The 11,246-nt window shown below is 37.5% G+C and overlaps 1 long non-coding RNA gene across 1 annotated transcript; it reads right to left on the bottom strand.

Moving 5' to 3' along the window:
• Positions 1-6,035: 6,035 nt before the first annotated feature.
• Positions 6,036-10,930, bottom strand: LOC141092229 (uncharacterized). Its single transcript, XR_012232718.1, has 3 exons — positions 10,867-10,930; positions 10,311-10,392; positions 6,036-6,368 (listed from the first exon to the last, which is right to left on the bottom strand). It is a non-coding gene; the product is annotated as an uncharacterized lncRNA (long non-coding RNA).
• Positions 10,931-11,246: the final 316 nt, after the last annotated feature.

Below are 11,246 nucleotides of genomic sequence, written 5' to 3'. Positions count from 1 at the left end.
CCTGGGTCATTGCAGCAGATTTCAATGCAAGACACCCTACGCAAGAAAACTGTCACCATTCCCATTTTATATAGGTGTATCCATATAAATGGCCCACCCAAAAAAGTTTGCCTTATCACTGAACATAATGTTCTGTGTAAACTGAGGGTCCTGTTCCAGTTTTTGTTTTGCCCATTCTGCAAATTCAGCGCGCCGATCTGGATCACCAACCATTCCCAATTTTTTAGGTGTATCCATATAAATGGCCCACCCTGTATAGAGATGTAGCATTTGTTTTCTGGATAGTGCTTGCATGCTATGATATTAGCATAATGTGTCTACAGTATTTTTTCAGGCAGATGCTTATTTATTTCTTATGATGAAATGTAGCCTTAAGAAAGATGAGGATAACCCGAGATGAGAATGGCCGAGATGAGAATGGCTGAATAGCCAAGATCAGAATAACCAAGATCAAAGTAGCCAATGACAATAGCCAAGATGAGAATAGCCAAGATGAGAGAGATGAGAATAGCTGAATAGCCAAAATGAGAATAGTCAAGGTGAGAATAGCGGGGATGAGAATAACTGGATGAGAATAGCTGACATGAGAATAACTGGATGAGAATAGCCGAGATGAGAATAACTGGATGAGAATAGCCAAAATTAGAATACCCGAGACGGTCCATCTGCAATTTGTTTGCAATAAACAGTTATCTTTGTCTATTCACGGCTCAGTATTTGTGGGGCTCTGGGTTCTGTTTCCAAACTAGTTGCTCTGTTATTGGGCTTCTTCCGTAAACTTCAGTTTTCTACTTTACTTTATATGAAGTTGTTGACCTTTGGTTGAGTCCAGACCTGTGGGAGGAAAAGTAGATTATTATTCCCATGGACCACATACGAAGTAGAGTTAGTTTTTTTCATTGTTTCTTGTATAATACGATGTACCGATTTTGACATTTACACCAACACATACATTGTCATTCACACATACATATATATATATATATTATATTGAAACGTTGGGTGACTAAGTGTCATACACTTCCCCTGGATAAAGCTACGTGCGCGTCGGGGTACCACTACCTCTTTAAGGTAATGTGCCCGCATGCTTCCCTCATGTGTCCTCTCCAAATTTGGTCCCACTGGCTCTTATACCATTGACACACCTGCACTTTAAGAGAATAATCCAGCTCACCTACTATTCTTGATTAGTGTTACTCTTTTGCCAGCATATTATGACACACAAAGGGTTGTTGTCATCAAACATAGCTTTTGGAAGCACCACATAAATTGATTCTTCTTACTGGATTTTATTTTCTTTGTACTATACTTTGTCTTTGGCCAACTGCATTTATTATAGGAAGTTTTCTTTTAACCCCTTATACATATTTTCTCCCTTTTCAGGCCTACCGATTGAGTTTGATACTTTTATGCATTTCACCAATTGGCGCATTACCATAACTGAGTGGCTTCTATTGCATATTTTGTCCCTATATCACTCTTTTAATTGCTTTTAATATTTTATTTCAATAAAATTTAGCATTTTTATGGCATATAGCTTCCATTGTTCTTTTTTATTAATATTTGATACACATATGCATAGATACATATACTGTATATGTACACTTACACAGACATGCATGCACACATACCTAGAGACACATACATGAATCAAATTCATTATAAATTTCCTTGAAAATGTTTGATTTACCAGAATCCAAAGTTTTTGGGTTTCCTAAACATAAACCTAACAAATGTGCCTTATGTAATTTTGTTGAATCCTTTTGAGGCCTGGGAATGGGTTACAAAAAAAATCCTGCTGGCCTGTCGTATACTCGTGTGTCTCCCTTATCACGCCTCTGCTGGCTCCTTTTCGTCTTTGAAGTTTCCAGTTCTGACTAGGTCTCATACACTTACATGGGGCAGTCATTGATGTCAGTGCTGTAGGAACACTTGTGACCAACGTCAGGTGGAGGATTATAGACATGCCTAGAAGTAGGATCTCATTGCTTTCCAACCCCTTCCACCTGGTTATTACAGTTTTTTGTCTGTAGAGACCTCGGGGCATAATCAATCTCTTTTTGGGATACTTTCAATCCAGACTTAATTTTATTTGTTTCAAATCAAGTCTGCCCAAATGAGTCTGCTCTCGGGCCTGTGAGAAGAATCCAAGCCAACATGGCCCAGGTGCATTCACCTGGTGGAAATAATTCCTCTGTATCCAGGTCACCAGAGAGTCTTTCACTCCCAGCTGGTGCCAGTCCAGTACAGAAACTCTTACCCCCCCAAGCGCAAATACTGTGTTTTAAGAAAATACTAATGTAATGAAGGAAAAGTATCCATTTATATCAGATATGTAAAGAGAAGCAGAGGGGTCCTACACATTATTATGGAGTCCATTTTCAGACATTTTTTAGAACAGAAAAAAGTTCTGCCTTGAGGGTTTTTGTGTCCATTTTTAGAAAGAAAAAATCTGTGTACAGAACATTTCTTCTGTTCTAAAAATTGTCACAAAACGGAACCTGGACAGACCCCATAATATTCTTGGGGCCCATCTGATTTAATTTGCATCATTAATGCCGCAGATACTATTTACGCATAAATTCTGTTTGCCTTTTCCATTTAGAGGAAAAAGACAAACAGAATATTGACCCCTCAATCCCAGAGGGATTATAGTGTCACTGTCTAGGTCGTGCCGACAATAGTGTCCTCCAAACCATTAAATATTGTCTACAGTCTTTCACCTCAGTCTATATTCACTAAGAGAGGCCCAGCATGCTTTACGGTATTTTTTTCTACCTATGCAGTCACGATTACTTTGTAATGCTGCAACGCTCTGCACAGGCAAAGACCGACATGACAAAGCATACAGTGGAATAATTATTATGAGCGCTTGGTTATCTTGGTTGCTGCCTATGCAGACCACTGCATTGGATGACAGTCATCTCTACATCTGTACTCTGCATAGGTGCTACTGTCGACCTCTGAGAGGGCTGTTTACTGAGAATGAAACTGATCTTGTTAGGCACCGAGCACTCACTGCTCCTGTGTGCTATTCTTACAAGGGTCGCTTGCTGGCTGCCTAGTGAAGATTCTTTAGCGGCTTGTCCTCACCTTTTCGCGCATCTATTCTTTCACTGCACCTTCTTATCTGGTCCTCCATGCAGCTCCCTCGGCCTCTTCTTCTCCACAGAATGCAATGTCCTCTTCCTCCATCTTCCCTCTGCACTGAAGCTTCCTGCCTAAGGGTTCTTTGTCCTGACAGATATCGTAAAGGCACAACATGGATTGCCCAATGCCTAACCGGTGCCTTGGGTGACATGCCATGACTTCAGAGGACTACTTGGAACAGAGTGAAGGTGGAGAAAGATGACGTCGCAAGCTGCAGAGAAGTAAAAAAGAAAAATAAGAGGTGGGATAAAGCTCTACGGAAGACTGGATGGGGGCTGTGGCGATAGGATAGGTGGGTGAGTGGCCAGGTATTTTTTCCAGCCTTTGTTGAGGTCTGAGGTCTAGAGAGACCACAGAGTATAAAAGAAAATATTCATTTCACATCAATTTCTGTCAATGCCAATTTAATTTTCTGGGAAAATTAAAGCAAAATGCCAATTTGTTCATCGCTATTAATCAAAGTGCTGGGACTTGTGGTTATGAAACAGTCGAGTGGTCTCAGGGTGCACAACATGGTGCTAAAGGAAGGGGGCAAAATATTAAAGTTTTCCTCTAGTCCCCCAAGTTTAACCAGACCCCACTTTTTGGCTAGGGGTGAGGATATCCATCCTCCCTCATTACTGATGTTTACAGGAGTCTGCAGATACGTTTCTGCTTATTTAGGAAATCATAACAAGCCATTGTATATTCCCGGGTTTTCCTCGGCCGCAGTAAGTACAGTGATTCCTCACATCCGTCTACTATACAACTTCTTAAACTGTTTACAAAGAAAACCACAAGAAAAGAGGAGAAATGAAAATTCCTCACCCCGCGCGTCTCGCGCCCCCCGCACCTCACTTTACTTTAAACCTCTTCTGTGATTGTTTATACAGGAAAAGAGGAATGGAGATAGGAATCCCAACACGGGGCCACGCACAACCAGTCACAATGTATTAGCATGGCCGGGTTTACATACAGCAAAGAGCAAGAAAAAAGAGACTTCTAAGGTTTTCCATATTTTTTAGATTCTGTACACAAACCAAAAGTTGCGGCTCAAGTCAGGGGCCGGTGCTCCATTCTAAAGACCTGACTATGCTTCCCACAGCTTTATGTATACAGCTCCAATACAGGAAAAAATGTATTTGATACTCTGACGATTTTGCAAGTTTTCCCAACTACAAAAAACAGAAAATCACATTGTAGGATTTTTACATAATTAATTTTCATTTTATTGCATGAAATAAGAATTTGATCACCAACCAACCAGCAAGAATTCTGGCTCTCACAGACCTGTTAGTTTTTCTATAAGAAGCCTCCTACTCTGCACTCATTATCTGTATTAATTGCTTCTGCTTGAACTCGTTACCTGTATAAAAGACATCTGTCCACACACTCAATCACACTCCAACCTCTCCATCATGGTCAAGACCAAAGAACTGTCTAAGGAACTGTCATGGCTCCCACATGTAATAAAATGAACACCTATTTGCATAAAGTCTGCTTGAGTGTGCGGTGAATTTAATTAACTTTTAAGGACACCAGGGACACAATTGTAGACCTGCACAAGGCTGGCATGGGCTACAGGACAATATGCAAGCAACTTGGTGAATAGGAAATAACTGTTGGCACAATTGTTAGAATATGGAAGAAACACAAGATGACTGTTAATCTTCCTCGGTCTGGGGCTCCATGCAGGATCGCGTCTTGTGGTGTAAGGATGATTCAGAAAAGGTCAGGAATCAGCCCAGAGCTACACAGAGGACCTGGTCAATGACTTGAAGAGAGCTGGACCACAGTGTCAAACATTACCATTAGTAACACACTACACCATTGCGGTTTACAAACCCACAGGGCATGCAAGGTCCCTTTAATCACACCAGCACATGTCCAGGCCATTTGAAATTAACCAAGAACCATCTGGATGATCCTGAGGAGGCATAGGAGAGGGTCATGTGGTCAGATGAGATGAAACTAGAACTTTTTGGAATCAACTCTGCTCGCCGTGTTTGGAGGAAGAAGGATGAGTACAACCCCAAGAACACAGTCCCAACAGTGAAGCATGGTGGGGAAACATCATACTCTTTGGGTGCTTTTCTGCAAAGGGGACAAGACAATTGCACCGTATTGAAGGGAAGGTGGGTGAGTCATGTATCATGAGATTTTGGCCAGCTACCTCCTTTCCTCAGTAAGAGCATTGAAGATGGGTCATGGCTGGGTCTTCGAGTATGACACTGACCCAAAATACACAGCCAGCGCAACTAAGGAGCAGCTCCATAAGAAGGATTTCGAGGTCATGGAGTGGCCTAGCCAGTCTCCAGACCTGAACCCAATAGAAAATCTTTGGAGAGAGCTGGAACTCAATGTTGCCCAGCGACAGGCCTGAAACCTGAAAGATCTGGAGAAGATCTGTATGGAGGAGTGGGCCAAAATCTCTGCTGCAGTGTGCGCAAACATGGTCAAGAACTACAGGAAACGTCTGACCTCTGTAATTACAAACAAAGGTTTCTGGACAAAATATTAAGTTCTGTTTTTCTATTTTATCAAATATTTATTTAATGGAAACAATCATACAATGGGATTTTCTGGATTTTATCTTTAGATTCTGTCTATTATAGGTGAAGTGTACCTACGATAACAATTACAGATCTCTCCATTCTTTCTAGGTGGAAAATCTTGCAAAATCGGCAGTGGATCACATACTTATTTTCCCCCACTGTATGCATCCCAGTGGCTGGATATTAGATGAAGGGATAATGAAAGATAGATAAATATCATTGAATGATAAATATACAGCAATAGTTGAGTGATGATAGCTCTCAGATAGACTTCACATAGATTTATATGATATATAATGTAGATAGATAGGTAGATTTCAGGTACATGATTATTTATTTTTTTATTCACATTGTGCAAATGTAGTAAAAAAAAAAACAGCCAGACACCTTTTGCTGAGTTGCACAGGTCCAGTAAAGGAGTCAAACAATAAAATAAAAAATACTTCCCTCGACACTCCTCTATCCTACTGTTGCAGCCACCGTGTCCGTGTGTCCAGTCCTCCTTGCAGCTTTTTCAACACAGTGCATGCAATGTCCTCTTCAGCTCTTCCAGTACATTTTCATTTTTGCGTCACAGCTTCTGGCACGGAGTATCCTGACTGCAGTGGCTGGACGAGTGAGCGGCGGGGCAAGGAATTTTTGTACCCCCCATCATTTCATGAGACTTGATCATCACTAGTTGCTCTAGATAGATACGAGATATATAACAGTCGATTATTTACACAAAATATAAGATAGATATGATACAACTGGATATATAAATTAATGGATAGAAGATAGATAGAAGATATATAGATAGATGATATATAGAAAATAGATAAATAGATAGATAATAGACAGATGATAGATAGATAGATAGATAGATAGATAGATAAATCAAGAAAAATAGGCAGCACTCCAAATTCAATGAGAAAAAAGTGGATACTTTACTGATCCTCAGGTGGCGACGTTTCGACGGTGACCCGTCTTTATCAAGCCATTTATTTTGATTTAGATAGATAATAGATAATAAATATTAGATAGACACATGACAGATAATAGATAGATAATAGATGATTGATAGATAATAGATGGATAGATAATATATAGGTAATAGATATTAGATAATGATGGATAATAGATATGAGATAGATACGGTATATAATAGATGCTTTAATAGCCCTTGTATAAATCCTCTTTTCTAACTATTGATACATTTATGTTTTTCTCACTAAAACTATTTTATAACCATCTTAAAACCTGGCATCAAACTTTTTTTTAATTTGGACATAAATTCATTTTAATCAGTGTTTACACGTCTATTGGTAATTCTTTGGTGGAAATCGAGGAATACATTGTACTTCGCAGACATTTATTTAGATGAATGATGATCTTATCAGGTCTTCAATAAACAGAATTCTAAGTAAAAGAGTAAAAATGTCAATTAAAGTTATAAAGTGAGAAAAAAATGATAAGTAAAATAAGCCTTCACCTTAGGAATTGTAACAGTAATTACTTTAACACTTCGAAGCTCATTGATATTTTTTTTAGTTCTTTGATACAATGTATACAATTAAATATATTTCCTTTTTATTCATCTTGGGGTCAACAATGAAAGTAAAAACAAATGAATGAAGCTGACAAGAAGGCTCAATGTGTTTCCATCTCTTGTGTTTTTCTCATTCCGCCATGTGACTGCGCTCATTTATGGGCCGCGTTCTCAATTCCAGCCGCCTGTGACTTCATCTGGCTTATATAGTTTTACTACCAATTCACACGTAAATGTATACATACACCAGGGGAGCTAGAAAAATCCTGCATCACAAAACCTCACAAAACCAGGCTGATTAACATGACAAAATGCAAACACACATTCTCCACAAATCACAGAATGACAGTAAACATGCCCGTCTATGTGTTTGTATAAGTCGTAATTGCCTAAATGGGGTCAACATGACGCCATTCAGTGTATGCCATCAATTATGAAAGCAAAATGTTGAGCCATCCAGTGTGAAAAGAGTTAAGAATCGTTTGGTAACTTTTAGGTACGGCTATGGGCCCCTTTCATGCCCCCAATTTTAATGGGGTCTGTCCCCTTAAGATAACTTATTTCAATATAGTTTTGACCACTGCCATTCACCTTTTGGCACTACATGGACAATATAAATAAAAGGCAAAAGGTGCAAAACACTTTTGGGAATTGGAAAATAGCAAGGAAGTAATGATGATATTAGTCATCATCATCAACTGTGATCCTTACATCAGTGATGTTACTACACATAACAATGGTAAATATAATAGAAATGTATCAAGTTGATGTAAATTCAAATGTATAATAATTCAAGTAGAAACCTCCAACTTTACAAATTTACAAAACGATAAAAGAAAAAATTAAAACGCAAAAAATAAAAATATTACAATAATCAACAAAACTGTATTTGTCTATGAATATAACCATGCACAATACTTTCATAAATCATTTATCTATGAGTTAACTCTTTAGCCAATTTAGTGAACGTCATCAAATCTCTAGACCACAGAAAATTAAGGTGCATTAAATTTTTTTCTTGTATTTTAAAATGTCATTTACTTTGCTATCCACTTTATTTGCAGCTGACAAATAATAATTTTTCACTACAGAGGAAATGCACATTTAATACATTTCCTACCTCTAACTAAAAATCATACTTTTTTTGCATAAAAGTTTTTTTCAAATTTACATTCAAAACTTAGGCTAGAAATAATCATGGGTCTTGTGATGCCTTTCCTCGCACTGACATTAGGCCGTACATACAAACATCATTTATTGGTCATAAACTGGGACGCTAAAGGCAAAATTGGTTAAAAAAAATAATTTTGAAATTTCTTTAATAATTTGCTTAAGAAAAAGTTATATCATTTTGTTAATTTTTATCTAGGGCTAGGAGGAGAGTTGGTTAACGATAGTCTCTAAATCTAAAATTATCGGTAAAAACTTTTCAAGCTTCTAAATTGCCAAAAATTTATATGGACTCTTTAATAGACTATAGGATTAACTTTCCATTTTTTCTGGTATTTTAGAAAAAAAAAGAATTACGATTATCGAAAGACGATTTTGGCTGCGATCTGAGCCTTGTTGTGTTTTAAGTCTTGAGTTTCAAAACTCTTTCTCTATGAATTAATTTTGGCTGGGAAGTATTTTTTGTTCAATGCCCAAGTGTAGCACCAAATCCATTCTCTAGAGCACTATCAGCAAAAGTAACGTACTAAAGAAAACAGTGATTGAGGAAGTATAATAGTAATTACCTTAAGGAACACTACACAGGGACTATACAGGGACTTGTAGAGCCCCCAAGCCCAAAACTCTCTAGTGACAAAATTACAAACATTCTCCAATATGAAGGAAAGTCAGAGCCATTAATTCTGTGACTTAGGCCTTAACCTCTATGAATGGAATCCTGTTAAATCATTTAGAATGTAGCATAATACAAGATTAAATGGGCGGCATATAGGACCAGTATCACCCCGGGGGCAATATTTCTGATAACTGCTTCTAATAAGTTTATTAAACAACGCTCATTATATTGGACAGTGTAGATGATAAATATAAAAAATCATAATTGTAATTTTTTTTTATTTTGTAGTATTAGAATATTATTTACAAATCCCCTTTGCCATAGGTTGGAGTTACAAGGGAACTTTTTCTAGTGCAACTTTCCATAAAATTCATAATGAAAATTTTCTTCACATTTGTAACTTTTTTTTTACCCAAAGTGTCAAACATTCATAGAGTTCACAAATATAAATGTCCATATGAAAATAACAAAAATGAGAAAATATTCTACCGAACAAAAATGGTCATGTGAGTCAAATCTCCCTAGTGTTTAGCAACATTAAATTGCCCCCTCCTCCCAAAAAAATACAAAAAAAGCATAAAAAAAATATTTTTAAAATGATAAATATTTAGACTATACATATCCCAGCAATATTATAAATCTATATTTAGAATTTAACTTTTCTTATACCAATGGAGGAAAATCAATCTTACAGCCAAGATAATTATTAAAAAATATTGCAATTTTTAGAAAAAATATCAGAGAGACCCAGTTTAACTTGCATGGTTCCACAGGTGTAGAGATGCCCTGAAAATGGGATTGCAAGCTCAATGGTCACTTCAATATGTTATTACAGGGGAATGCAAAAAATGCCAAAAATGTAACTTTATTTTCACAATTCCTTAAAAGCAAATTATTATGCATTTTTCATTAACCTTCCTCTATGACATCTCACAAAAATAAGCAAAAGATATCATATACAGTCACAGTCAAATCCATCGATAACCATGGGTTGTCCATTACATTTTAAAGAATGGACATGAGAGATGAATCCATTTGAATATTAATTTAACATAAAAGTATTTAAGTACAGGCAAAGAATTTATCTATTTGTATTCTTGTTTTTGTTTTTTTCTATAGCATTTTCTATTAGAATTCTTTTTATTATTTCTTTGTAAATATATTTAATAATAAACATTTAATAATAAACAAATACAGGGGGAAAAAACACAGATCATGGGAAAATAATGCAACTCTTTTCCATGTATTTTTTTTACTAGCCATCAAGCATTGAAATGGTTAAATGCGCGCTCACAAACTAAACTGGGCTTACCGTGTAATATGGGAATTCGGACGGCGTCACGTGGAAGGGAAGGTTGGAAAGGTAGTTGTGGGTCTGGTGCAGATGTTTGCCTCTGGGACAAAAGAAGGAAAATAAAAGTGAGGAAGGTCAACAAATTAAGCGCAGGATGGTGGGGACCCTGCCAGTAAGGTGAAGTAATGGGGGGTGTGAATGGTTTCTGACAACCTTCACCTTGCGTGCCTGCCAATCATCCCATCTGCGTCCTGCACATTGGGAGTTAATTTTCTGGGATGCCAGGGATTTGTATATTATTCTAAGTGCAGCTTGACGTCTATTTAGGAACTTTGATTCCCAAACAGATTTTCATGATCGGCAACCTACTAGAGAACCACAAGCCCCAGCACAACCACCGAAACTGGGGCTCATTGACTAATATAATAGACAAAGACGTAGGACTTTAAAATGATCTAACTGTGGAATTACAGACAGTATCCAAGGCTTTGCCTAGACGGGAAGTATAAAGTATACAGGGACTTGTAGTTCCAAACTTCTAATTTCTCTGTAAAATCACAAACTGTTCCCTTACCTGGAAAATATACAAGGACTTGTAGTTCCTTCACTTCAGGACTTGGATTTTCATGACTTTGGAATTCTAAGCCGTCTCCAAGGGTCCCTTGACTTAAGATAGAAATAGGGACTTTTATTTTCAAGGCGTAGGCCTTAATGTTCTCTGACTATAAAAATGCAGTCTCAAAGGGTTACTGCAAATCAAACTATACTGACATTTGTAGTTCTACTCTCTCTGAATTCCATGATTGCGAAATTACTATTTCCAAAGTTACTCCTCTCTGGTGAGTGTACAGGGACTTGCAGTTACCCGAAGGTCAGAATACAGTGACTTGTAGTTACCACATGATCAGAATACAGGGACTTGTAGTTACCCCATGGACAGAATACAGGGTCTTG

The sequence above is a fragment of the Dendrobates tinctorius genome, unplaced genomic scaffold, assembly GCF_039654945.1.
Source record: "Dendrobates tinctorius isolate UK_male_01 unplaced genomic scaffold, ASM3965494v1 ptg000058l, whole genome shotgun sequence".
Taxonomy (NCBI): Eukaryota; Metazoa; Chordata; class Amphibia; order Anura; family Dendrobatidae; genus Dendrobates; species Dendrobates tinctorius.
The sequence above is the reverse complement of the archived record's forward strand: the minus strand, read 5'-3'. Positions and strand labels throughout refer to the sequence as shown.